The sequence below is a fragment of the Malaya genurostris genome, chromosome 3 (genome assembly GCF_030247185.1).
Source record: "Malaya genurostris strain Urasoe2022 chromosome 3, Malgen_1.1, whole genome shotgun sequence".
Classification (NCBI taxonomy): Eukaryota; Metazoa; Arthropoda; class Insecta; order Diptera; family Culicidae; genus Malaya; species Malaya genurostris.
Genome location: NC_080572.1, coordinates 20,633,247 through 20,659,421, shown reverse-complemented (window position 1 = coordinate 20,659,421; position 26,175 = coordinate 20,633,247). Strand labels below are relative to the sequence as shown.

At 39.3% G+C, this 26,175-nt stretch overlaps 1 long non-coding RNA gene across 1 annotated transcript; it reads right to left on the bottom strand.

Annotated features, from left to right (window-relative positions):
* Positions 1-194: 194 nt before the first annotated feature.
* LOC131436367 (uncharacterized) lies at positions 195-25,316 on the bottom strand. Its single transcript, XR_009230615.1, has 4 exons — positions 25,158-25,316; positions 778-852; positions 504-713; positions 195-425 (listed from the first exon to the last, which is right to left on the bottom strand). It is a non-coding gene; the product is annotated as an uncharacterized LOC131436367 (long non-coding RNA).
* Between the last annotated feature and the right edge of the window lie 859 nt (positions 25,317-26,175).

Sequence of the window (26,175 nt, the reverse complement as noted above, 5' to 3'; positions counted from 1 at the left end):
GGATTGAGGTGAGAAACAAATAAATTTTCTGGAATTCGTATTAGGGTTTATTCGACTACACTGTACTGTATTGAGCATGCAATCACACGATTAGGCACGGGAATTCTTCTGGAGAATGGTATATTCACGTTTGATGATAGGATTCTTTATTCGAAGCAGTACACAAATGTCGTCTAATTCAAATAATTAACAGGTTATCCAATTTTAACGCTGCAACCACGTCGACTGATGTTCATCAGAGGTATTCCATAACTGTTCCTGCCGAACGATGTGAACGTTTCACGAGTCTCATTGTTTGCCTATTTAACCAAACAGTTATGCATAAACCACTGAGCAATATAAACTATTGTTGCAAAACTTGTATCCAGCATCACCGGTTTGGACCGCTAAGCCATCTGGATCCTTCACCCGGGATTTCCATCGTGCTGGTTGCGAACAAAAAGTTGCGTTGTCACATCTGGTTAGCATAAAGCGTATCATTTCTCTGCCCGACCTCGACTTACCTGTGCTTGTTATGCTACTAGGAAGCTCTTTGATGTACGCTAGCAACATGGCGCAAAATGGATTCTGCGCTTCCTGGCTTCCTGAATAATGTGTTTGCTTGGCCACGTCCTCATTAAAATACAAACATTGATATCCCATTGTCTTTTGGGTTCACATCTCATTATCTCGTACCGTCTGTTTGCGTACTACTGTTTTCATTTTTTCTCTCTCTGAGACTCGCAAAAAAAGGATTGTTACCATTGTTGTTGTTGTTTTGATGCTATAAATACATACGGTTACAAGCTTGTTTTTTCATAATCAAATCGTCACACGGTGCATCAACGAGGTAACGATGGTAAAAAGTCCGCCCTGAGTACCACGATAGAGAAATGGAAAAATATAAATAAAAGTAGTAGAGTGTAGGTAACTACACAAACGATGATTAAGCAGTGGCAACCATAGGGACACGGTGATTGCTCTAAGCTGGTAAACGTTGTTCAAACCATCTGAAAACGGTAGCAACGTTGACCGACCGACCGCAGATATGGCAAGTAAAATCGCTGTCAAGTCGCGGCCTAGTATCTCTCGGAGGTCAGCTAGAAGTTGCAAATTGAATCAGGGCTGAATTCTGTCATGACACAGTTGAACTAATAACTTAATGTAAATTCAAAACACCATCAACCTAGTTCTGTGATAAAATTTTCTAAATCAATACAACTTTCAGAAAAATCGTTGGCAACATAGGTGATGGAACAATCTTTGAGTGCAAACCCTGCAGCTGAATTCCCACAGGTCTCAGTGGCCGTTTTACTGTTTTAACTTTTTCTTCCAGATACGACCAACGTAGCGGTGTTGATTTTTTTCGCTGTTGCTCTTGCACGTAAAACCCTTGATCATTGTTTTTGCTATCAATTGTCCTCCGAAATCCCGGCTCTTGATTCGAGGGCTACCTTTAACAATATCTTTTACTTTGTTTACACAATCGCCTCATTTTTACATACACACCACAGAGCACATCCTTTCTGCAGTCATACGGTGGGCGGTCAACAAGCCGATGCCGGTTAAATGGCATCACCGGTGTTTGTTTTATTATTATTTCACTTATAAATATGCTTATCGAAAACACAAAGAATATCCACATCATAGAATGAGCTGACATCACTACAAAAACCTCTAGCAGTGAGCTCAACAGTTATATTATTCGAGTGTTTAAGCTGCGACTGTTAAAAGGATGCAGTATCGAGTGAAATTCTTGCACTTTTCAATGTAAATGCTCTGGGACTCGTACGAATGCGCACAATGCGAAACGGAGACTCTTAGAATTCAAAGGAAACAAGCATAAAATGATATTATTAACGAGTTATGCAAATATTACGATTATAATTTCTGACTTCTAGCTTTATTGTTGAGTCTGCACCCGCTACCAGCCGGTTGTTTATGTTTCCTCCGCTGAGGGACCAAGCTCTACAAGGAAGGTTTTGACTTGGGCTGATGATTATGCTGATGAGGCTAGTTCGCCGATGCTCGAAACGAGATTTCTGAAATAATTGGTCTGAGTTCATTCTTTCTCGTATCGTATTGCTTCACTGATAAGAATGATCGCTTGGTTGTTTCCGATATCTCCAGGGGTCAAAAAGTGTACTAAAATTGTCTTATTCTCATCCTGCATAAACAAATATCAGATATCGTCATACGTTCAAGAATATGGTCAGGATTATTCAAGAAATAGTTTATAATTCTGGTCAAACAAAATTCTTACATACGGGCAATTTGACGATTTACCAGAAAACAAAATAGTTTTTTGTCTTATTCGCATTATAAGAGTGGATATTTAAGATTGCTTACTGAAGAAATATTTCGCTAATTACATCATGAATAAATGAATAATTTTTTTTCTACTTATCGGGAAAGAATACTTTCGGGAGTATGCATAGCTGCCCGATATAAGTCTTCTATCTCAACACATCCGGAAAATAATTGTGGATCACCTTAATAATAAGAGGCACCCTAATACCATGTACATCAGAATATGGCTTATCTTTCATTGATCATTTGTTTTGAGGACATCATAGCTCTAAAGTATAAGGTTTGGCCCCAAATTTTTTTGTCCCCCTGAATTGAGGACACGACGTCGATTATTTTAACAAGAGTGCGTCGATGACCTTAGTTCTTTGTATGGCGATGAAGCACCTTCAAACGCTGGTGTATAACGATGGTATATTGAATTTAATCGCGGTCGTAGTTCGGTCGCCGACGGATTTCGTGAAGGTCGTCCAAAATCAGTTGTTTTGCCAGAAACCATCGATGCTGTGCTTGAACTGATAATGCAATATCGTTGTGCATTAGTTCCATGCGTGCATTTAATATTGCATGAACATCTGGCCATAATATGGGATTGTTCTCGTTGTAGCCCGCCCAATTTACCAATCGCTCAAAAAGAGGCTCTTGCGGATTGGTGCAAGGATATGTTGAAAAAATACGATCGCGGTGCATCACCCGACGTATATAAGATCGTAACAGGTGACGAATCATGGATATATAAGTATAAGCTGGATACAAAACAGCATATTAAGAAGAAAAACGATTTTCTACGTTGAAGCATTCAAAAACCATGTTTTTGAAGCACCATTTTTATAGTGACAAAAATGCTTTTCTGATTTGTTCAAACGTATGCAAAAGTGTATCGATCATCATGGAGAATACTTTGAAAAATAATAAAGCCATTTTCACTTAAAAATGTTTGTTCTTATTCTCTATTTCCGAAATATAAGTAGTGGCCCTCGTAGTTAGGCGCAATTAAAGCTAATAGTTTATTTTTAACCAAAAACCTAAATGACTCGCAGAATCGCCACAATACGAATTCGTTTTACTAGGAACTTACTACAAAATTCTTCGCACTAATAGCGAAACCACGTTCTTATAGGCTACAGCAAAGAAAAGCAAAATCTTGGCTTTAGATTCCTTTTGTGGAATTTGGTCTCTCTGTTTCAACAGATCTCGCAGCCGATTCATAGCGTTCAGAATCATTGCATGGCTAGTACTACGTACTGACACTAAGAATCCTTCTAGGTCGGAGCTCGAACATATGACAACTGGCTTGTAAGACTAGCTCCGTATGCATTGAACCGCCAACCCGGGCTTATAGGCTACAGGGTACTAGTAAATTGAAACATTCAGGGTAAAATGATAGTATGTTGTCAGTTTTCTGTGGGAAGGCCTACTAAAATGGGCCATGCTTGTCGTGGCTATACATTAAAAAAAGAACTATTCTGCCATATAGAGATGACTTATCTGTCTACACTGAAGCGTGTGGGTGAAAATAATTCATTTCTTAGACTAATTTGCGTACTTTTAGAATTTAAGGGATATGTTCTCGTTCGCGTTGGTACTACGGAAGAATATGCGAGAGAGAAGATTTAAATATAGAAGAAATGTGATTGATAGATAGTATGTTTATTTGAAATTGGTTTAATCTATTTCGCCCTTAACCAAAAAGGGGGAAAAGGGGTCACTCACCAGGTGGAAAAGAGTGATGTGACACTGGCAAGTAGATCAAGAAGATGTCGTGAATGGATTGCATTGTGTGGACCTGTTGGATGGGTTGATTTAGAAGAAATACTGTTGCCATGTTGAAGCTCTAAAGTTGATGAATGTGCATGACAACTGGTTCGTAAGACCAGCGCCCTATGGATTGAACTGCCAACCCGGGAGAATATTATTGTCAATAATCAGTATTTTAAATCCGTCATCAATGCATTCATTCGTTGTCGTTTTCGATCACACTAGCAGTATTAATAGTATTAACGGTAACGTTGTCTCATGTAAGGCCACTTATGATTACTTGCTCTATGATACTAGGTGATATATCGATACTTTGTATTTGGCATGCACAGGCTCGCAGTAGTTGCTAGTATCGCCATTGGTAAGTAAATTTTCACAAACAAGCCAGAGAGTATGAAGTGAGAGAAGCGCGGTCATATTTCACACTCCCCGTTCAACGCTCACCTCTCGTTTAGAAGTTAAATTCGCCGCAAGTTCTCACACATCAGAATATCGAATTTTAAAATTCTGTTAAATGGGGAGTTTCTCCCAATCGAGTTTCGATTTGTGTGATCGACAGTGCCGCAAATATTGTAAGAGCAGCAAATATCTTGCAACCAAAGAAATGTCCGAAAAAAAGAATACAGCTCCTAGTAAGGTAATTTCCATTGTATGAAAGATTTCTGATGAATATATATAACACAATTGGATCAGGGTCATTTCGCCGAAAGCCGTTTCGCCAATAGCCATTTCGTCGAAAGGGTTATTTCGCCGAATGACATTTCGCGAATGGGCCACTTCGCCGGATGCCATTTTTCCGAAAGAGTCATTTCGCCGAATCCAAAAAATCGTAATTAGAATTGATTTAAAATAAAGACAAATGAAAGATGATAGCGTTAACGCCCGTTTTGTTGACCTACAATTGTACTTCTTGATTGATTCTTGTACTCTTGAATAAAGATTGATTCAAGTATCTCAGAACGGAGTTCCCTTGTTGACTATTAGCTACTAAGCACCAAGGCAATTGTATAGGTGTATCTACAAGGCAAATGTATGTGGTATTTTTCGTTTATTAAGTGAAAATTAAAAAAAATCTAATGTGGCTTCGCCACATCGTGTTGATTGATGTGCACTCCGACCTCGCTACCGCTCGTTGGGACCTAAAACGACTTTCGACGAAATGACCTATTCGGCGAAACGACTTTCGGCGAAATGGCTTTCGGCGAAACGGCTTTCGGCGAAATGGCTTTCGGTGAAATGACCCGCTCCCATAACAATCCGGTAAGAGCATATAATATAAAATAATCTAATTGGTAAATTTGTTCCCGAAATTACCAAACAGCGACCTCCCATATATACCTAACACAACAGATGAGGAGACGAAAAAATAGCTGGATTCGGTGAATCAGAGAAAAAATGCCGTGCGCTTTAGCTACACTACTGGATCCCAGGTTCATGAGGTTGCATTTTCAAAGTGCTTTGGCATCTTCGAATTCGCAACTATTGATTCAGGCTGAACTTGTAAAAACTTTGAAACAAGAAGCCAACGAGGCTGCGGTTATGGAGACGTCGAGTTCGATTATTAGCGGAGATACGACGGAATCAGCGACCGATCAAAATCTATGGAGTTCACATGATACGATTTTTAGTAATCGGCATCCGGTCGACGATTTTTCAAGCGAGGCTCGCTCTGAAATGAAGGCTTCTTAAATAGAAACTCGGTATAACGAACTTCCAACCCTCTGCAAACAGGGTAATCGATCTACCATCATTTGTATCAATTAGCCAAAAAATGTTCTTGCGACGTTGGGGACCTCAATAAAAACGAACGCCTGTTTTCATTAGCCGGTAAGATAATGTTGTCGTCTGACGTCTGCACACTTTCAACGAGTGTTCTTATCCAGTTTGGATAACGAATTTTGATTTTCATAGAAGAAATAATAACACCGTCAACGCAAACTTGTTAATTAAAACTCAATCTCAAAACCAATCAACAGCGTTTTGGCTCTTTGGGAAGGTCTTTTATTTTAGACTAGTTTGGTCAAAATCGGCCCAACTTATATTTTCGATCGATACCGATATCAATACAAAGTATCGATATTTTTTTCTATGGTATCGATACCTGAAAAGACAAAACGGTATAGCGATTCCAAGTCTCGATATTTTACCTCTCGATACCCATTCCTAGCATTCGGGAAGCAATATTTTTTATCCTCTCATAGCTACATTACAACAACCGTTAGAAATCTATAAAAAATATTTTAAATCGAAGCATACTGTTGCATCGAGGGTGGAGCATGTTTATAGTTTATATGGATTTGGGTAGAGCATGTTTATAGTTTATATGGAATTTAGTACCTTTTTCAAAAAAGCCGTCTGAAGATCACTCCATAGACTCCAAAAATTAACGAATGAGTTGATTTCGTAGAAAATTTCATGAGGAAGAAAACCTTCAAAGACTCCGATATCAAAAATAATCTGATATTTGCAGAAAAAGTTATTGAAGTAAAACCGACACAAGGTCCGAACAATAGCTCATCCTTAATATATCTGGCAGTACTGCTGCTAGTGGTCGTAATATGATTTTATTTTCGTTTACTATCCTATACCGGTTATTCTGAGTTGTTCGAGGTTTTCACGATAGTTAATCAGCTTTTCAAGTGACAAAACATGTTCCATAGCTCACTTCTATGCATGCCAACGAAAACATTATTAGAATATTTTGTCGTTCGAAGGTCCCGCGTACATACGTTTGAGGTACCGACTCGTTCACTTTTGGTATCGAACGGAATCATATAATGTGATGAACCTAATTATAAACAATGATTTTATATTTATCTTTGCTAATGTTTTGCGAGTACTTTTAGAAACACCAATTCCACCCTCATCGCAAATGAACTCACACTCAAAACTAAAATTACACATACGGATATTCATTGATCGATGCCACCCCCGATTGGCACTCACAGAGGCTAATTGGTTGGGTAAAATGTCCTAACGAGGCGTATGATTTTCATTTTTTTTGTATCGCTCAATGGCATATCCAGACCTACGGCAAAGCGATGCTTTGAAGTTCTTCTGTTGCGGGCGTCCGCAATAAACAACGTACGCGTGGGGCAGAATGTGATAAAGGGACCTGCTATGGATGTGCATGTGTGTATGTGTTTATGTGTGTATGTGCGTGTGTGTATTCGTAAGTGAATAACTGAAACTGGGGAGTAGTCGATACTAGATTGATTGCACTAGAATTAGTTGGTGAATAGCGCAGTTTTTTTCCTCGTTTCAAGTGTTGCACCTGATGAAGTTAGGGGGTTGTGCCGCAAATTCGATGGCCAATCAATAGACTGCTGGGTAGCGATTGTGGCTGGGAAAATTAGTTACGATAATAGGGACTGAGGTGCAAAAGGAATCCAGGATGGGCGGTTAAATTGTTGATGAGGATCGATGTTTAGAACGCACTCAGGTTGAAATTTAAATTGCTAGTTTTGTTGGGATTAAACGATGCACTCAACTGCACGTGCACATTGGCTTATTATTTGAATGGGTATTCTGATGTTAATTGAAGTACAGTTAAATTGTTCCGTTATTCAGATAAAAAACAAGAACGAAAATGTTGAGCAACTAGAATTAGTGTTATTGAACGCACAGACATTTATAGTATTCATTGTATAAGATGGGATGGATTGTTTTTTTTTTGCCAAAGTTTCTTTGTTTCGATTGTTTGTTTATGATTTTTGCACAATTGTATCCAATTATCAAGTTTACATTTTACATAAGAATAAAATGTTAACAGAATTAATATTTTAGTATACAATTTTATTTACAGACTTTCAGTACGAAGCGAATATGTAAGAGAAAAAGAAATCGTGCCGCAACGAGCGTTGATATGATGGAATCCGAATTGTGTTTCATTTTAAACAGAGATATTGCATTCATCAAGTAAGTGAAATCCGAGGGTTTCCTTATGAAACCTTTGTTGCTTGTGCTAATAAAATTAAAATGTGGAAGAGTACACATTGAAAGCAGGATATAAGGGAGAGGCGGGTAATAGTGCGCAATACATATAATTGCTCATAGCGACATCCTGCTAATGTTCATCGTTATTTTTTGGTCTCATTAACTTCATTCGGCTACAGTTCACCTTCCCTGTAAATTTCATATCAATACGGCAGATGTGGATATAAAATCTGTCATACTCTTTTCGTTTTCGACCATAGAAAATGTACTTTATATCAAAATGGAGTTACCATAATTTTTGTTTGGATGTTGCGTCAAATTCCAAATTATAATCGTAGTTAGAAATCACTTTGTCACTTGTTCAAATAGTACGCAGGCCGAGTTCGCTAATAATGCGCTGAGTTTGGTAAACTTCTCCAAAAAATACCTATATGTATCGTATCCAAGAGCTATTTCGTGTCCATCGGGTGATTTGAACCAAAAAACAGACTCGAGAATTCATTACGCGCACACAGTAAATAAAAAAAGTCAATATTATCTTTTCATATCACATATTTATTGTAGATATTATAATGAATTTTGAAACGAATGATTTTTGATAAGATAAATTTTGGTTTTGGTATCACTGTCCGATAACCGGAATCAACATTTCAACAAAATTAGGCTCGTTTAATGCTACTCTGTGTTCATTAAACAGGTTTGAAGTTCAAATGGCTATCACTCACGGTTCCGGTGATATAATGGTATAAGTGACGTAAACGTAAAAACTGATTACCGCTCAAACTTCTCGGATATGGATTATCCGATATTAATAATTTTAGGCTCGTTAGATGAGTTTATTTCGTCGGTATGTATATTTGAAATTGATGATGTATTTGAAATTTACTCAGTGATTCCGTCGTAGTGGATTTATATCATCAATAAAAGCAGCTAATAATTTTAACATACATGCTGAGATGAATAATAATTATTATGATAAGAAAAACGTGTCCAATCACAGAGCGCTTGAAGCTTGAATATCATACACAAAAGTAACAGAAGTGCAGGATTTTGCTACGCTAACTAAAAAAGGACTAAAAATGGATTTTAGACGTAAATCAATCGGCACTCATGTCTGATCTTGCTAATATGTGATTTTCTACAATGCTCAAAGCTGATCGAAAATCAAAGTCCTGGCATTACATTCCTCCGTGGAGTTTGGCCTTTCTGTTTCAACAGACTTCGTAGCCGATTTATAACGTACAAAATCATTACATGGCTAGTTCTACGATGCTACTAACACTAAGAATCCTTCCAAGTCGAGGCTTGAACATACGACAACTGGCTTGTGATGTGAGCTTACAGGAATCAGTGAAATAGTAGCTCAAAATCTCTATCGATTATGTGTGACGGAAGATCGATGTGATTTATTGGGAAAGATCACAAGCGCTAATGAATATGGTTTAATGATTTTTTGATCTTGATTTTTCCAGACCAGATTCAAGAGTATCTTCGAAGTCAACTGCCTGTAAAGTTCAAGAATTCAACTGCAGGATCTTTTACATATGGGTATCGCTTTCTAATTAGATGCAAAAATTTGAAAAAATGATGCCTAAACTATTCGTAGATTCTTAGCAAAACGTTCTATCAAATGAGCATAAAAATCAAACTTTTGAAGATTTATAACCTTTTTGTGTTCATTTATATGCTAGTTTTACTATTTTTTCAATTCATAATAACTTTGTTTTGAATCTAAAAAAATCTGCATAATAACTTTGTTTTGAATCTAAAAAAATCTTCAGACGAAACTGCAACCACAACTGTTCCCATAAAGACTCATATCGTTGTTGCCTTGATTCTAGAGGAAGGTCTGAAAAAGAGGTGTTCGTTGCTTAGTAAATGCTGCAATTGGTTTTGTACCACATTCAATGGTATTGCCGTGAATTAAACACTAAGTCTCATGTATGATTTCGTTTAATATTGAAATAGAAACTAATTGGAGCATTTCGTCTTCATCCATCTTTATGTTACAAGTAATTCTTTCAAATAATTATAGCGCTGCAAATATGTTTGAAATATTACTTAGATGTGAGTTAATTATTCATAGTATAAAGGGATATTTATTCCTCTAATTGGTCCGAAATATATAAAATCGATTGATTAGTTTCACATAATTTTTTTTATTTATTAAAATAATTTTTTTGAATGCACACTGTTTAAGCTCTACGATTCCAAGGGCATTTTCTCATTTCAATTAACGAATAACTTAAAACTATTATAGTATCATTAGGTAATATCGTATTCCGGTCATAATGGTCGATTCTGTCAGATTCAGTCTGCAACTGGTGATCGGCAGTGGCCAATGGATTGAATATATGATAGTCCTCCAGGCAAGGTTGATACGTATCTATGGGTCCGCGGGAAACAACCCCGAGCTACGGGTGGTCCGCATGTTGATCATCAACTGAGGCGGCTTCCCGTGGGCGATGATGGTGATGTTGCCAAAGAGCATGAAAGAAACATAAAGAAGTAAATTTTGTGGAAAATGGAGTAAAACAGGAGGTATGGGAACGAAATGACTAAGAACGACATAAGATCTAGTTAGTTGACAAACAAGATGGTGAAGAGACGAGGAAGGAGGAGTGAGAAGGCAGTGGTGCAAAGGGCCAACTAGAAAGATTTCCACCCTGGGCGATTGTTTGCCTTCGCCTTGACCTGGGCCCAGGTCAAATTCTGATCGACTCGCTTAAATTCCTTGTTCAGGCGCCGCCGCCATGAGCCCCTAAGTCTACCTCTACTGCGATGTCCGGCTGGATGCTAGCGCTTGCTTGCAGATTTCGGTTCCGCTCTTTCGAAGTGATGGCCGACCCACCGCCACTTACGTTCCCGAATTTCAGTCAATATCGGCTTCTGATGACAACGACGACGGAGCTCGGCATTCCAATTCCAATTGTAAGGTCACCAGACACGAATTATATACCGCTGACATCGGTTGATAAACACCTGCAGCTTTTGCATGCTTTCAGATGGTATACCCTAGGTTTCGCTGGCGTATAACAGTACAGATTTCACGTTTGGGTTTTCGGATCTTAGATCTGATTTGATCTCCAGATATTTCGTAGACTCGCAAAGGCAGACCTTGCCTTCATAATCCGCGCGCCTATGTCGCTCTTGGTCCCACCGTCTGACGCTATCTGGCTGCCAAGATATTGAAAGCTTTCAACTTTATCCACTACCTGACCAGCTACCGTAAAGTTGGATGGATTGGACGCGTTGACATCCAACGATTTAGTCTTGCTGACGTTGATGTTGAGACCCGCCGCTGAGGAGCGTTCGACGAGATCGTTGAGCTTACTCTAGAACAACGTCATCTGCCAAATCGAGGTTGTTGAGATGCTCCATAGTCATAGGCTGCCAAAGCAGCCCACGGTTTTGTACACGGTCAATGGCACCAACCATTATCTCGTCTATCACGATAAGGAACAGTAGCGGTGATAAAATACATTCTTGCCTCACTCCAGCGACTACGCGAATAGGGTCAGACAAGGATCCATTATGCGGTACTCTACACGTGCAGGCCTCATACTGCGCTTCGATGAGGTTGACGATTTTATCTGGGATTCCCTTGCGCCTTAGAGCGCCCTACAGGTTTTCGTGATTGAGTCGGTCGAATGCTTTTTTGTAGTCAATGAAGACCAAGTAAAGGGACTCTTGGAATTCAATGACCTGCTCCAGGATAATACGGAGCGTGACAATATGGTCCACACAGAATCTTCCGTCACGGAATCCTGCCTGCTGCCGTCGGAAAGTCACATCGATCTTCTCCTGTATCCGGTTGAGGATAATTTTACACAGAACTTTGAGAACAATACACAGTAACATGATACCTCTCCAATTGTCGCAATAGACCGGGAATGTCGCGGTGTCGCAGATATTCCGAAATATTTGATGAGACATTTGAGCTGATAGCGTGGGGTCAGCTTTGAGCATCTCCGCTGATATGCGATCAACCCCAGGAGCCTTGTTGGATTTCATGCTTTGGATGGCGGCTTTGATCTCCAGTAGAGATGGCGCCTCGGAGCTGACACGAGAGATGCGTCGCGCTCTTGGCGGCTCATGCCGAGATGTTGATGGCTGGTTGACCGTCGAAACTTGAAGAAGTTGTTCGAAGTGTTCAAACCAACGTTTTAACTGGTCAGTGGGGTCGGTTAGCAGCTGACCAGTTGCGTCCTTCACTGGCACCCGTGTATTAATCCTTGCTCCACTAAGGCGTCGTGAGATATCATAGAGAAGACGTTTATCGCCGGTTGTTGCGGCTTTCTCACATTTATAGGCCAGCGAGTCCACCTACGCTTGCTTATCCTGCTCACACGAGCACATTACTTCCTTTGAGAGGGCCGAATACTGTTGGCGGGCTTGGCGCTTCGCTTCTCTGGTTCTCGCTCGCTCTATCACGGCTTTTGCGTCTCTCCGTTCCTCGATTTTCCGCCAAGTATCATCTGTGATCCACTCCCTCCTCCGGGCGCGCAGTTCACCCAGGTTATTTTTGCAGGTCTCTGTAAAGGCATTCTTGAACCTCGTCCACTGTTCCTCAACGCTCCCACCTTCAATAATACCCGCAGCTCTGGTCTTCAGTGCTTCCACGAATGACCTCTTAACTGCTGGGTCTTCTAATCGGCATGTGTTGATTCGTCGCCCGAGCCTCTCCTCCTGTCGCATGACCCGCGTAATACGTTGAACAATCTCTCCAATGAGAAGGTGGTGGTCAGACGCGATGTCGGCACTGCGCTAATTCCGGACGTCAAGAAGGCTCCGTCTCCATTTCCGGCTGATGCAGCTGTGGTCGATTTGATTTTCAGTATTTCCATCACGGGGACCCCACGTGACTGTATGCGCTGGGCGATGAGGGAAGAGCGAGTCCCCGATCACCATGTCGTTATTGCCACAAATCTCTGTAAACAGCTCACCGTTGTCGCTCATATCTCTAAGACCATGGCGCCCCAGGACACGCTCATAGTCTGAAGACTGTCCCAGAAAGTATGGACGCAACCAAAAACCGCTGCCATTTCGCAATGGTTCAGAATTTTCATGACTGCGTCCTGTTGTTTACACTCTTCTCTTCACTCTTTCACTGAGAAAGATAGCAAAAATGGAAGGAGAATAAACCGAAAACGGATCGAAAAAAAGGTCATGCTAACCCTCAGTTGGATAAACGTATACTACTCCATATCTGGAAGCCGTTCCACTATCCGCAACCTGTGGACTCGTTTGGCTGCTTGCAGCTAAGCATCCTAGCCACCCCTGCAGATTTTCATCAACTGACTAAAGGCCTGGACCAAGGTGGTGGTGTGAGGGTCAGTGACAGCAAAAAGATCTTGTTAGTTTCTATAGAGATGGCAGACAGAAGCGGGGTCGGGAGAATCGGGCGGATGTTAGTGACGAACCTGTGGGTGACGATTGTTCTTAGCCTCGACAAGATAAAGGAGAACTTTCTCTGCCAGATACAAAGCATTACACTTGTATGTTCATGTCTTTAAGGTACTGGTGTATGAGAAGCCTACACGAACTATCCCGACTCGCCAACAAATCCCGAATCGGAACCTTAGGCGGGCCCCTCGGGACTCCTACCTCGGACCCTAAGGGATTCCAGTAGTTTCGATCTGGCGTCTCCATTGCTTCAACTTTCGAGAGTTTTCTGACGAGAGATACTGAAAAATTAATTGAAGCAGATTGGTCTTTCATAAATATCACCTTCTAATGTGTACACCTTAGCCACTGCCTTTTTTTTGTTTCAATTATAGAGGCTTAACATCTTATTAGGTCATTCGCCTCTTCGGAACAGAAAATCTTTCTGACCCTATGTGCGGGGTTGGGAATCGAACCCAGGCGGGTTGCGTGAAAGGCATCGACTATCCCATCACGCTATACCCGTCCCCGTACTGAGTCTGCCTTTTCATTTCCTGGAATGGAATAATGGGAAGGGACCCAGACTAACGATATTGAAAAAGACAGTTCTCAAGTGTTCTCGTATTTTCCCAAGAAATATGGGGGATACTTCCCTGGTTTCATTGCCCGGAAAGATTCTATTGAACTTAGACTATCCGTCACAATGAAGTAATGGTCTTTGGGCAAGATTTCAATGAACTCGAGGGTGTATTGAGTAGCAGCTAATTCTGCGACGTAAACTGAAGTCGGATCACTGAATTTGTACGAAGCGGTGATGTTGTGATTGAATATGCCGAAGCCTGTGGACCCGTTGAAATTTGATCCGTCAGTGTAAAACATCTTTTCACAATTGACTGTTCTAAATTTATTTTTAAAAAAAATTAGGGGACACTTGAGGGCCTACGTGGTCCATAATTTCACGAATCTCTTCTCTCATGGATTTGTCAAACACAGTAGAATTAGAAGTATCTACGAAATGAGCACGGTTGAAAACAAATAATGAAGGAATAATATTCGAAGCCATGTAATCAAAATATAGGAACATAAAACGCTAATTAAACTCGACAAGCCTTTCGAAGTCTTCAATCACCATCGGATTCAACGGTTCGGTTTTTCAACAAGAAGACACCCACCAGCACTTCGAGACTCAACGTATGAGTCTCCTACATACAACTCAGACATCTCAACCAAGTCAGTCCATAAAACAAAACCGCTTACGTTCGGGACAGAAGAAACCAAGTACAGTATTGTGTAGTGAACAATAGAACGACCTCCAAGTGAGTGAACCAAACGAACAAAAGCTACCGCCGACACGAAAGAATACAATTGTTGTTGACTTCAGGCAGTGGAAAATTCGACATTCGATACGAGAACTTGAAGGTTTGCTTAAGGAGCAAATGCATCTTGACATTAAACGTGTGCATTTACTTCAATGCAATAAGACGAATAATGTTGTTTACATCCAGTTTTATAAAGAGTTGGATGGAATTCAATTCGCAAAAGACAATAACAATGTGCACTATGTGGAGCACGAGAACATTAAGTACAACATTCCAGTATATATGGAAGATAGTGCTATAGAAGTGCGTGTGCATGATCTTCCCTCAAGCGTCACCGATTCATATATTCTCAAAAGTATGTCCCAATAAGGAGAGATTCTCTCTATCGAAAAAGAAAAGTGGAAGAATTTTTTCCCCGGTATTCTAAATGGCGTACGTTTATTACGCATACACTTGAAGAGGCCTATACCTTCTTATGTGATTTTCCATCAAGATACAAGAATTCCGTGCAAATCGCTTGTTACCTATGACAATCAGATGGCCACATGTCAATATTGCCAAAAAGCTGTTCACTACGATAAGCCATGTGATAAACTGGACAAGGAGACAACCACACCAAAGGACAACGGTGCTTCCTTCACACCAACCCAAAGCGACCCCAGTACACCTGTAACAGTCACCAACAACAGTTAAGCATCTTCTTCAACGAAACCATCCAACGTATCCCCTATAGAACAAAGTCCATTAGCTGCAGTTAACAACTTACCATCCAACCAACCAGCAACTGCAAACAATGTACAAAAAGGCTCATCGACAGCAACTAGCAACGAAACCAACAACAATAACATCGATGCGGCAATGGATGACGAGACAAACCACGAACGAAGTGCCCCTCAGTCCTCGCAGTAGGGAAATGGAAGCTCCTCTCCCCCTAGAAAAAGGGTGACAACGAGATCCAACTCAAAAAAAAATATTCTAAAAATCGGCTCAATCGGCCACGTAAAGCAAATAGGTAAATAAAGAATATCTTTTAAATAAAAAAAATAAACTACATACAACCTAAGGCAATACGCAAACAACGATACTGAACCCTTTCCAGCTTGATAAAATGGGTGTTCGCCGCGGATCGGAAGTTTGGTACAACCTGATTAAGTCCCCTGGGAGGGCACCCCACCATGATCCAGTTTCGCTTCAAATACCTAATGTGACATTCCCAGGTGCCTTTGGAATCGAACCAGACCCCGAGATATTTAAATGCGAAGACCTGAGCTATGGTTTCACCCCATAGTTGAAGCTGTAATTGTGCAGGGTCTCGTTTTCTTCAAAATACAATCAGCTCAGTTTTCTCCGTAGGGAACTCGATACCCATTTGAAGAGCCCATGTCGACAAGTTGTTGAGGGTATCTTGTAGTGGTCCTTGGAGATCGGCAGCTTTGGGTCCTATAACAGACACAACGCTATTATCGGCAAGTTGTCTTAGCGTACAAGATGTGTTGATACATTCATCTATATTGCTAACGTATAAACTGTATAAAAAGCCTGTATAAAAAACTGTAAGCATGAGCCCTGAGGAAGAATTATGTAACTGAATCGTATTGTCGACAAATCATCATGCACAAAGTACAAGTGTTTCTCGGACAATAGATTATACAAAAAATTAATAAAAATTGAATAAAATATTTGCATGTTTACTTTTTTTTTACCTGAAAAATATAGATTTAAACATGGCAACCCTGCACGCTATACAAAATTTAACAAAGCACGCTGCGAATGGAGCAAAACCGCACGTACCGACTCGTACCAGTTTTGCATCGTCATTTTGAATGACGATTTGAATGTTTTGATACTCGTCGCCCTATAATTTCGGAACTAGAAGTCGGATCTTGATCAATTTTTCTGGGAGTTTTTAAAAAATTTGCATCTTAGTTTGTGAAAATCGATAAAGAAATTTTCGAGAAAATTGAGTGCGCTGTTTTTTTCTAAATTTCCACATATTTCCTTATAATTCCGGAATCGGAAGTCGGATTCAAAAATTGTATGAGACCATTCGACCTTTCATTTGAATCTAAGTTTGTGAAAATCGGTCACGCCATCTCTGTGAAACGTGCGTGACTATTTTGTTTCCATTTTTTTGGTGCATATCACCCTGTGATTCCGGAACCGGAAGGTATACAATTCAATAGCAGTCTGTGGGACCGTAAAACCTTTCATTTAATTCTGAGTTTGTGAAAATCGGTTCAGCCACACACATACACACAAAGACATTTTGTTATCTCGACGAACTGAGTCGAATGGTATATGACACGCGGTTGTAAAGTCTGTTTTCACAGCGATTGCATAGCCTTTTTATATGAGAAAGGCAAAAAACACTCGAAAAATAAGTGATCAAACCTGTCCCACTTTCCCCAACGTGTTTATTATTTCCGCCACCCTGAGCTGTGGTAGACCTAGTGTTTGAGTGGAATATTGAGAGAGTGCAAGAAAATTGGGGAGTATCATGAACAGAGAAGATGAGGCGGCTAGTTTAAAAAAAGTTCGATTTATGTTGTACCAATTCGGTGCTTTTATAGAACTGTGTCTACCACAGTTCACAGTGGCGAAAATGGTAAACGTGTACAAAAGGGATGCATTAGAACGCTTGTCTGAATCCAAGCTTCTGGCACACATTTTTCCAAAAAAAAAGTTTTTCTGTGAGTTTTCATTCATTTGACATTTCAATTTGTTTTTCCAGCTCAGGTATTGAAAGTGTAAGATTTGTTGAATGCATCAATAAATAATTACCCGAAATATTACGTGAACTTATGTAACACATAACGACATTCCCTAAGCAGACACATTCTAAATACATCATCTAAATTATCCAATGAATATTTCTCAGTTTCCTGTAAGCAACCGAAGTTTTCTTCTAGACCTACTGATCTATCCTCCACGTGCGATTGTTTATTTGAATCCAGTAGCGCTAGAGCTTTTCCCTTTTTGGAAAAATTGACTTCCATTGTACATGCTATGAAGTTTCAAAATTTCATTTATTTTAGGTGAAAGAGGCTTCAATTTTATGACTCTTAGTCAGAATTTCTCTTCCTCTATGCAGGGTTTGGAGTCAACATTAAGTACAGATTAACCCATCCCAATATCTGGCTCACATTGTACACAAAAGTTAACATTTGATGAGGAATTTCAATTTCTGCCATCCAAAAAACTTAAATCAAAAACAGAAAATCACTGAACCCTCCACTTATTAAGAGTTGATTTAGACAAATTCACTACCAACGAGCATTACTTTAAATCGATGGGTCCTCCAAAACGATCAAGTCGATTAAGAATTATGATTACAACTATTTACATTTTTAGTATTTCATTTCTTCTCTAAATGTGCAGCCATCATAAGTACGTGCTTGCTTTTATTGACATTGATTAAATTATTCGCAAAATTTCTCCATAAAACTGTTGATGTTATTATCCCGAGGGAATAATAATTGAATTTACTCGAATCATAACCAAGCGCATGCGAAACATCAACACCAAACATTGCAACCGAATTCAATTAAATACGATTTTGCCTCACTTTCCGGAAAATTAGTCCAACAAAATCATTGTACACAGCAATACGCATACCTACGTTTTCTAATAGTGAACATTTTCTCACGTGTTTTCTCTGTCTATCCCTCTCCCTATGTTTCACATATTTTGGCTTAGTTATTTCGTACAAAGCCGATAGTTAGTCAAATGTCCTAGTTCCAGTGACATAGAAAACAATGCCGGATAGATACCAACAGTACATTCGATGCGATGTCAATATTTATCTAAAGGAAAATGGGTACATTGAAGGTTCAACTAAAAATCCTGAGATGCCAATTTTAATATTATTGACATTTAGCAACCTAGAAGAGAAGAGAATTTTTTCAAAAGAACCATGAAATTTTTAAATAGTGATGAACTGTACACGTGAACGAGTGTCAACAGTGACACATTTTTGCAGTTGATTTGGCGAGGAGTGAGGATTCACAATATGAATCCGAATGAATTTCAATATTAATCCATGAACCTCACGAATCTAAGATCTAATTTTGTGAAAATCAATCCGACTATCTCTCAGAGAATAGGGTTCGCATAATTTAAATCAACAATTGCACTTTTTAATTATCCACAAGCACCCACGCATATATACGAAAAATCCCAGCACAAAATAAACTTGAGCAGTTTCAAATAAAAGAGTAAATGGAATAGATTCTGCATTCGTTCACCACTCGTCCTTTTTGTAGTGTCAAGCGTCCCCCGTTCTCCCTTATCATCCTACCGATGGGTAATCAGCAGGATACAGCCTCGTCGATATTGAAATCAGTGTGAGCGAGCATATATTTCAATAAACGAAAAAATTTGGACTTACACCAACAAAAATCAGCAGGGTGAGAAAAATTTAATTTAATTAAAAAGTTTTTCAGGCTTCACCCAGCGCCGGGGGTGCAACGCCACCCGCAGTTGGAGTGGTGAACTGCTTAAGAATGTGCCGTTGGCAAGCTGTGTCGGTGTTCTGTTCTTGCTTCCGAACGGGAAATTGTCGCTCTACCTTCACAGCCAGCTGTCAGTGGGAGGGGTGCAGTTGCTTTGTTTGCTTGAGAAAAAAGAAACTTACTTTCTTTCGTCATTTTCCTGAATTCAAGAGAGCAAAGGAAGATCTCACCATCCGCTGGAGTGATTCCAACCGACAAGTGTTAATTGAATAAAGCTGGAGGAAAATATTTTCATTTCGTTCCGAACCTTTGGGGCGCCATTGTTGATCTTTTAGTAACAGTGTGCGCGGTTACGGGCCGGAAAATATTATTTCATGTGTTTCTTGTCTCGTTTCTGTTAGGAAATCCAGTATTTTACTGTTTATCTTTTCATGTTTTCCTTACGCTTTACTTTTTGTTCTTACTTTGTTGGGTGCGTGAAATTTTAAACATAAACGAAATTATCAAGAAATATGCCGATGCAATAGATTAAATCTTTTTTTGTTCAGATCGTAAGGATAAAACTTCAATTAAACAAAACAAAAAACTCCAATCCACCTGATGGTGTTATGAATTTAGATTATAGAGGTTTTAATCAAAGTCATATCCTTTTCGGCCAAAAAAACTTTCTGTCCCTATGCGCGGGGTTGCGAATCGAACTCAGGCGAACTGCGTGAAAAGCATCGACTCAATCATTACGCTATAACCCACGAATTAGAACGGTTTTGAGCCAACTTATAAACAAAACACATCACCCTGTGTTCCCCGATCTGGAAATCCGGATTAAATTCTACATCAACCTTAACCCATTTCCTTCGTATCTAGGTTTGTGTAACCGGTTCCAGCCATCTCGAGGAAAAGTTTGTTTTAGGTCACAACTTCCGTTACTTTTGATCGTTGAGGTCCGGTATAGTTGAAGTTTGATCGTTTGGTCACCCACTAACGCAACCTATAAAATGAAAAAAAAAATTGAGCCAAATTGAAGAAGATTTTGTACGTTATTTGGATCGTTACCCTAAATGACAGCTTGAAGTAATAAGTATTTACCACTTTGTGAATTCGGTACCGGAAGTTGGATCCTAAAAATTCATTAGTGACCTTGAAAAAACAAATGAGTTTTTTTGTCACATACACACCATATATTATATCAGTGAACAAAGAAATGTCTGCGAAATTATATATTTTAATAAATACCACTATATTTCGAATCACGCATTTCATCGCCATTTTCAACAAGGAAGAGCGATAATCTTACTTCGCCGTTCTCACAGAAAGGCGATAACTCATCAAAATATAAGTGGTTTGATAAATTATAAGGCAGACAAGTTGTTTAATGCACACATTCACATATTCATATAACTATAAACCTTCGAATGCAATAGTTGAAACCGAATATAAGAGATTCCGTTCAATTGCATAACACCTCAATCAATCAGTTATTCTGAAACATGAACATGGAAAGAAAAAAAATCGTTTTTCGTCGACAGTATGCTGCTGGCAAAATATTATTTTGTACCGTTGAAGCTACGTTTTACACGACACTTTTCGGTCTCTCGGTCAGTTCATGATACATCCCCTTTTCACACTTATGAATCTTTTCCATAACTTGTAGACGGTTGGAAACTGCTTGCTAATGAATTCCAAGCGCTTCTGAAGCATGTCTTTGGGTATGCGTATCATTTTCTTTCAATAAAGCTTGCGATTCGGCTTCATCGAACACTTTGCCAAAGCGCGTTGTTAAGCTCGGAATCTTTTTTTTTTGAATTATAGAAAACGCCTGTTTAAATATTGGCATCACAGTGACACAACAAGGAGGAGCAAACGCTAACAAAAAACTGTTTCTTGTTTGATTATTCCACTACCGATTTTCTTATTTTAATGGGGAAATCGCGATAATTTTTCTTAGGATTGATTAGTTGATCTTAAAAAACGATCAATGAAACTTCTTTAATTTTTGAAAATGTTGATGGCCTTTTTTCGATTGCCTCATGAAATGCTAAATCGATTTTTACACGCTTAGATTAAAAAAATGATATCATACATAATTGCTCAATTTAATGAGGGTCATCAGTGATTGAAATTTCAAAAAATCGCTAAATACGACGGCGCAAACATTAAAAATTCATCCAAACTGGGCTCAATTACTGTCTTATACCGTTTTCGTTTATTGATCAGAGCAGCCCGAGAGCTAACCCAGAGTCGCCTAAACAACGTTTGATATGTTTGTTTTAGCAACCTTGGGTCGCTCTAGCTCGGACTCCAATCGCGTAGTTTCGCTCTGAAAATTTTCTCGGGTCGCACACGACATCCATGCGAGTTTGTTTATTTTATCTTTTTTTTATGAGTTGTTGTTTAGGGCGCGTACCATGTGTTTGTTTTACTCGGAGTCAGAGTCGCCCGCGTGTAGGTTCAAAAACGAAAACGGTATTAATATCTGATTAAATTAGTTGACGGTTAAACGAACTGGATACCATTATACACGATACCATTATACACGCCAGTTTCCGTTTCTGGAAGCAGAGGTGGCATTTCACTACAGTGATACACCAGGGCGTAGGTTTCAATTAAACACTGTGGATACATTTGCTCCGCGTCACACAAAGAGGAAAGCGCACTTCTTCTCAGTGTCCAGACAGACAGACTTTATGTGCGTGCTTGTGTTGAAAGAAGCTGGTGCGAGAGAATAACATTCTCTTCGCACGAATCGTTCTCACGTGCTCTCGCCTGAATACACCCAAGTGATCACTTGCGCGCGATGGTGAGCGAACACTTCTGTGAACTTCAATTAATAGAGAGTAGATCTGACCTTGCTATGAAAAATTTGCAATGAAAACCGAAAATTTAACGATAAATTGTTTTATTTTGCTGATTTTGCGTGCCCACGCTTCTTCTACGCAAACCATACACTTTGGTGCGATTCAGTGGAGGAGGTAAAAGGAAATAAACAAACGCCCTCATGATGCGTGCACACTTTATACAACAGAAAGAGAAGAGCTCTCGTTGAAGTTGTCAGTGCGAGGGGAGAAATTTTGCTTGCTCTTCGTCACACAGAGGAGATGGACATCTCTGTCTGGAAGTACCAGTAATTAAGTAAAAAAATTCTACTGTTTCCTGGTATTCAAAAAAATTGCATGATGACGTTGATCATGGAGTATGGAAGCATGCGATCAGCACCTTTCATCATCGTTCGGGGTATCCAAAATTCTCTAAAAATGATTTTCGAATTATAATTCGCAAATGAGTTCATATATAACACAATAGCTGATACCCAAGTATTCAAAACAAATTTGATTTGATTAACAAAGCAGTGATTTTGATAATAGTTGTGCAGTTCTACCCCAACAACCCCGTAAGGATGTCCCATAAATTTTTTGAAGACAATTTACAAAAAAAAGCATAAAATGGAGGAAATGGGGTGAAATTGTCATCAAAACATTTCGTGCGGCCAGTGCAGGTTCTTCAATTCGATTCTCCAGACTTCTTTTACATAATATAAGATAGTTTTCGTATGCTTTCAACGTGGTTCGCTTAAGACTTAAGGATGATTTAGATGAAAATTTCACATATTGGAGGAAATGGAGCCACCAAAACGTTGCGGCCAGTGTGGGTTCTTCTTATCGATTATAGAGACTTTTTTTATATGAAAATAGGCTATTCCAGAATACCGCAATCGACTTCTTTCCATGTTACAGAGCGAACGTTATTGGAAACCCCAAAACTGCTGTACATTTGAGGTAAAACGAGCAGAATTGCAATTCGTGCCGACATTGTAAACCATTCCATTGAATTCCTTGGACATTTTTACATAAGAAAAGCTTTAGTTTGTTAACCTATCTCAATTAGTTAATGAGTTACAGAATTCTTTGCGGGGTTTCATAGATTTTTCCCCACTGTGCATTGTGATAAATTATGATAAATTACGGTCTGTACACGCGATACCAAGTTATTCATAAGCTGCCAATTGCTCCTGTAGATATTAGGACCTATCTTGGACGACTGAAACAGCTATAAATAGACAAGCAAACAAAAGCCGTTGAGGTTCTTCCAGTGGTACAGTGTAGGACAATATTCCAAGTATTTCATGGATCCTAGTTCCTAGATTCTTTTGCGTATAAAACGTAGTTATATTTTGTCAAAGTTATTTATATTAAAATCGAATGGAATTGCAAAGAAAATGGAACGACGAATTTTATGGGGATACGCATAAAAACATAAAATAAAAAACAGTATAATTTATATAAATGATAACATTCGATGATATTGACGGCACAAAAGCAGAATCAGAAAATGCTTACTTTCCTTGCTGAACCACATCATAACTTCGTCCTATTCACGCTATAAAAACCTGTGCTACAGATAAACAACAATTCGTAAGTGGTTTGCAAAATTTTGTACTGGTCATATGAGCAACGAAGACGATGAACGCAGTGGACGTCCGCAGTGGCGGTTACCGATGAAAACTTGAAAAAAATCCACAAAATTATTTTCAATGACCGTAACGTGAAGTTGATCGAGATAGCTGACACCCTAAAGATATCAAAGGAACGTGTTGGACATATTATTCACGAATATTTAGATATGAGAAAGCTTTGTGCAAAATGGGTGCCGCGTGAGCTCTCAATCGATCGAAAACAACAACGAATTGATGATTCTGAGCCGTGTTTGGAGCTGTTATATCGAAATAAAACCGATTTTTTTCGTCAATATATAACAATGGACGAAACATGGCTCCATCAATTCACTCCGGAGTCCAATCGACAGTCAGCTGAGTGGACTGCACGCGATGAACCGAGCCCAAAGCGTGGAAAGACTCAACAATCGACCGGTTGGGATTCGCATGGTATAATTTTCATCGACTACCTTGAAAAGGGAAAAACCATCAACAGTGACTATTATGTAGCGTTATTAGAGCGTTTGAAGGACGAAATTTAAAAAAAACGGCCTCATTTGAAGAAGAAAAAAGTTTTGTTTCATCAAGACGATGCACCGTGTCACAAGTCGATGAAAACCATGCTGAAATTGAACAAATTGGGCTTCGAATTGCTCCCTCATCCAACGTATTCTCCAGATTTGGCCCCAGTGACTTTTTCTTGTTCTCAGACCTCAAGAGAATGCTCGCTGGTAAAAAATGTAGAAACAATGAAGAGGTAATCGCTGAAACTGAGGCCTATTTTGAGGCAAAGGACAAATCGTACTACAAAAATGGTATCGAAAAGTTGGAAGATCGCTATAATCGCTGTATCGCCTCTGATGGCAATTATGTTGAATAATAAAAACGAATTTTGGCAAAAAAATGAGTGTTTCTATTAAACGATACGAACTTTTCAGCCGAACTGTTACAGCTATGAAAATACAATTTTAAATTCACCAAACACTTACTCTCTGGGCGATCTATAGAAGCGAGCTATATCTTTCATCTTATTCTCTGTGAATTCTCAAATACAACCTCCAGTAGTCTAGTGCGGTTATTTAATCTAAGCTGTCATGTAAAATCACGGTTGGGCCTTAAATATTATATTATCTGAAATAGACTTAGCTCCGGTTAACTTCTCCGAAATGTAATCGTAATAACAAACGAAATGAATAAATATTTGGGTTATTTTCAAATACCTAATTATTGTTTTACTATTGTGCCGTTTTCTCCTAACATTGGGTTAAACTAGAATTGCTTATGCATTTCGATTGCATCAGCCGGTGCTGCGTCGACCGCTGTGTACACTCTAAACTATACTGCTAAATCAATGTTGATTGAAACAGTTTGATACAGTTCTGGCGGTTGCAACCCGCATCAGAGCTCAAAGCGTTGCGACACCTATTTATCGTTGAAACGATGATGCTCAAAGGGGGGTACCGGTCGGGTGACAAGAGTCGAAACATAAATTATTTTGATGCACAGTTACATACGCTTGGAGGGAGACGGGAAGTTTTTAGGCCAATACGCCACTGTAACGTATCATATTCCGCACTGGGTTCACTTGCTTACAGAGGCACACGCTGCGCCACGGCTAGATGGCATCGATTAACCCCCAGGCCAGATTCGGTTTCAGTTTGGTCGCACTTTCGCGCACTATGAACGGGTAATAATTTATCGTTTGTAATTACAATGACATCAGTACACAGCAACGTATGCAAGCTGTCTCGGGCCTCCTCCCACACTCACTTGACTTGATGTACTGTACTGCGAAGGAATTTTGTTCACTTTAATAAGTACAAGTTAACACAGAGAGTATATAAAACAAGAGAAACCAAATGACAAGAATTTCGAATTCAGACTTTGTTGAGTTGCAACTGGAGAACAGTGAGAACTCCGAGAATGTCAGTACTGGAATAGTTTGAATGAAAGAGACATACCTATGATACCTTGGAAATGAATCCAATTGATTAAAAATCTTTTTTTCAGTTTTTGTAATTGATGTATGTTACCATTGCTACAGTTGACTATTTGAATGTTAATCAGTTTGATTCTGTCAATATCAACAAAAAAATTAAATCAGTCTCCCTTCTCTACTGGCTGCCATTTCAAAGGTGCATAAATACTTTGCAGCTTTGCACCTTGGATTGGCAAGCAAAATTTTATCCACGATTAAGTGGATCAGGACTAATGCCAAGAGCAGTTTTAGTCTCGGAAAACAGTGACAGTGAAAATGTTGGAAACCCTACCCGGCATGGTTCACTCGGTTGACAAAACCCACATGACAAATTCCATTCGCCGGCCTGTGTCTACACTGGCAGTACAATTTTCACTCAACCAGGGTTGGTGACAATTCATTGCCGGAGAATTCTAATGATTCCGTTCATGTACAATAGTAATAAAGGAAAATGTAAGTGAATGCTAATTGTGAATATTGAATTGAAATTTATTAGTTTCTTGTTGTTCTCGGGTTTTGTGTTATGAATGCGTCGGGAAACGGGAGGAAAATTCATTGATCCAATTTTAACTTTTGTCACCAGCCCGGATGCCGGTAATTAATGCGATAGTGGAATTCATACTGTATATCGAT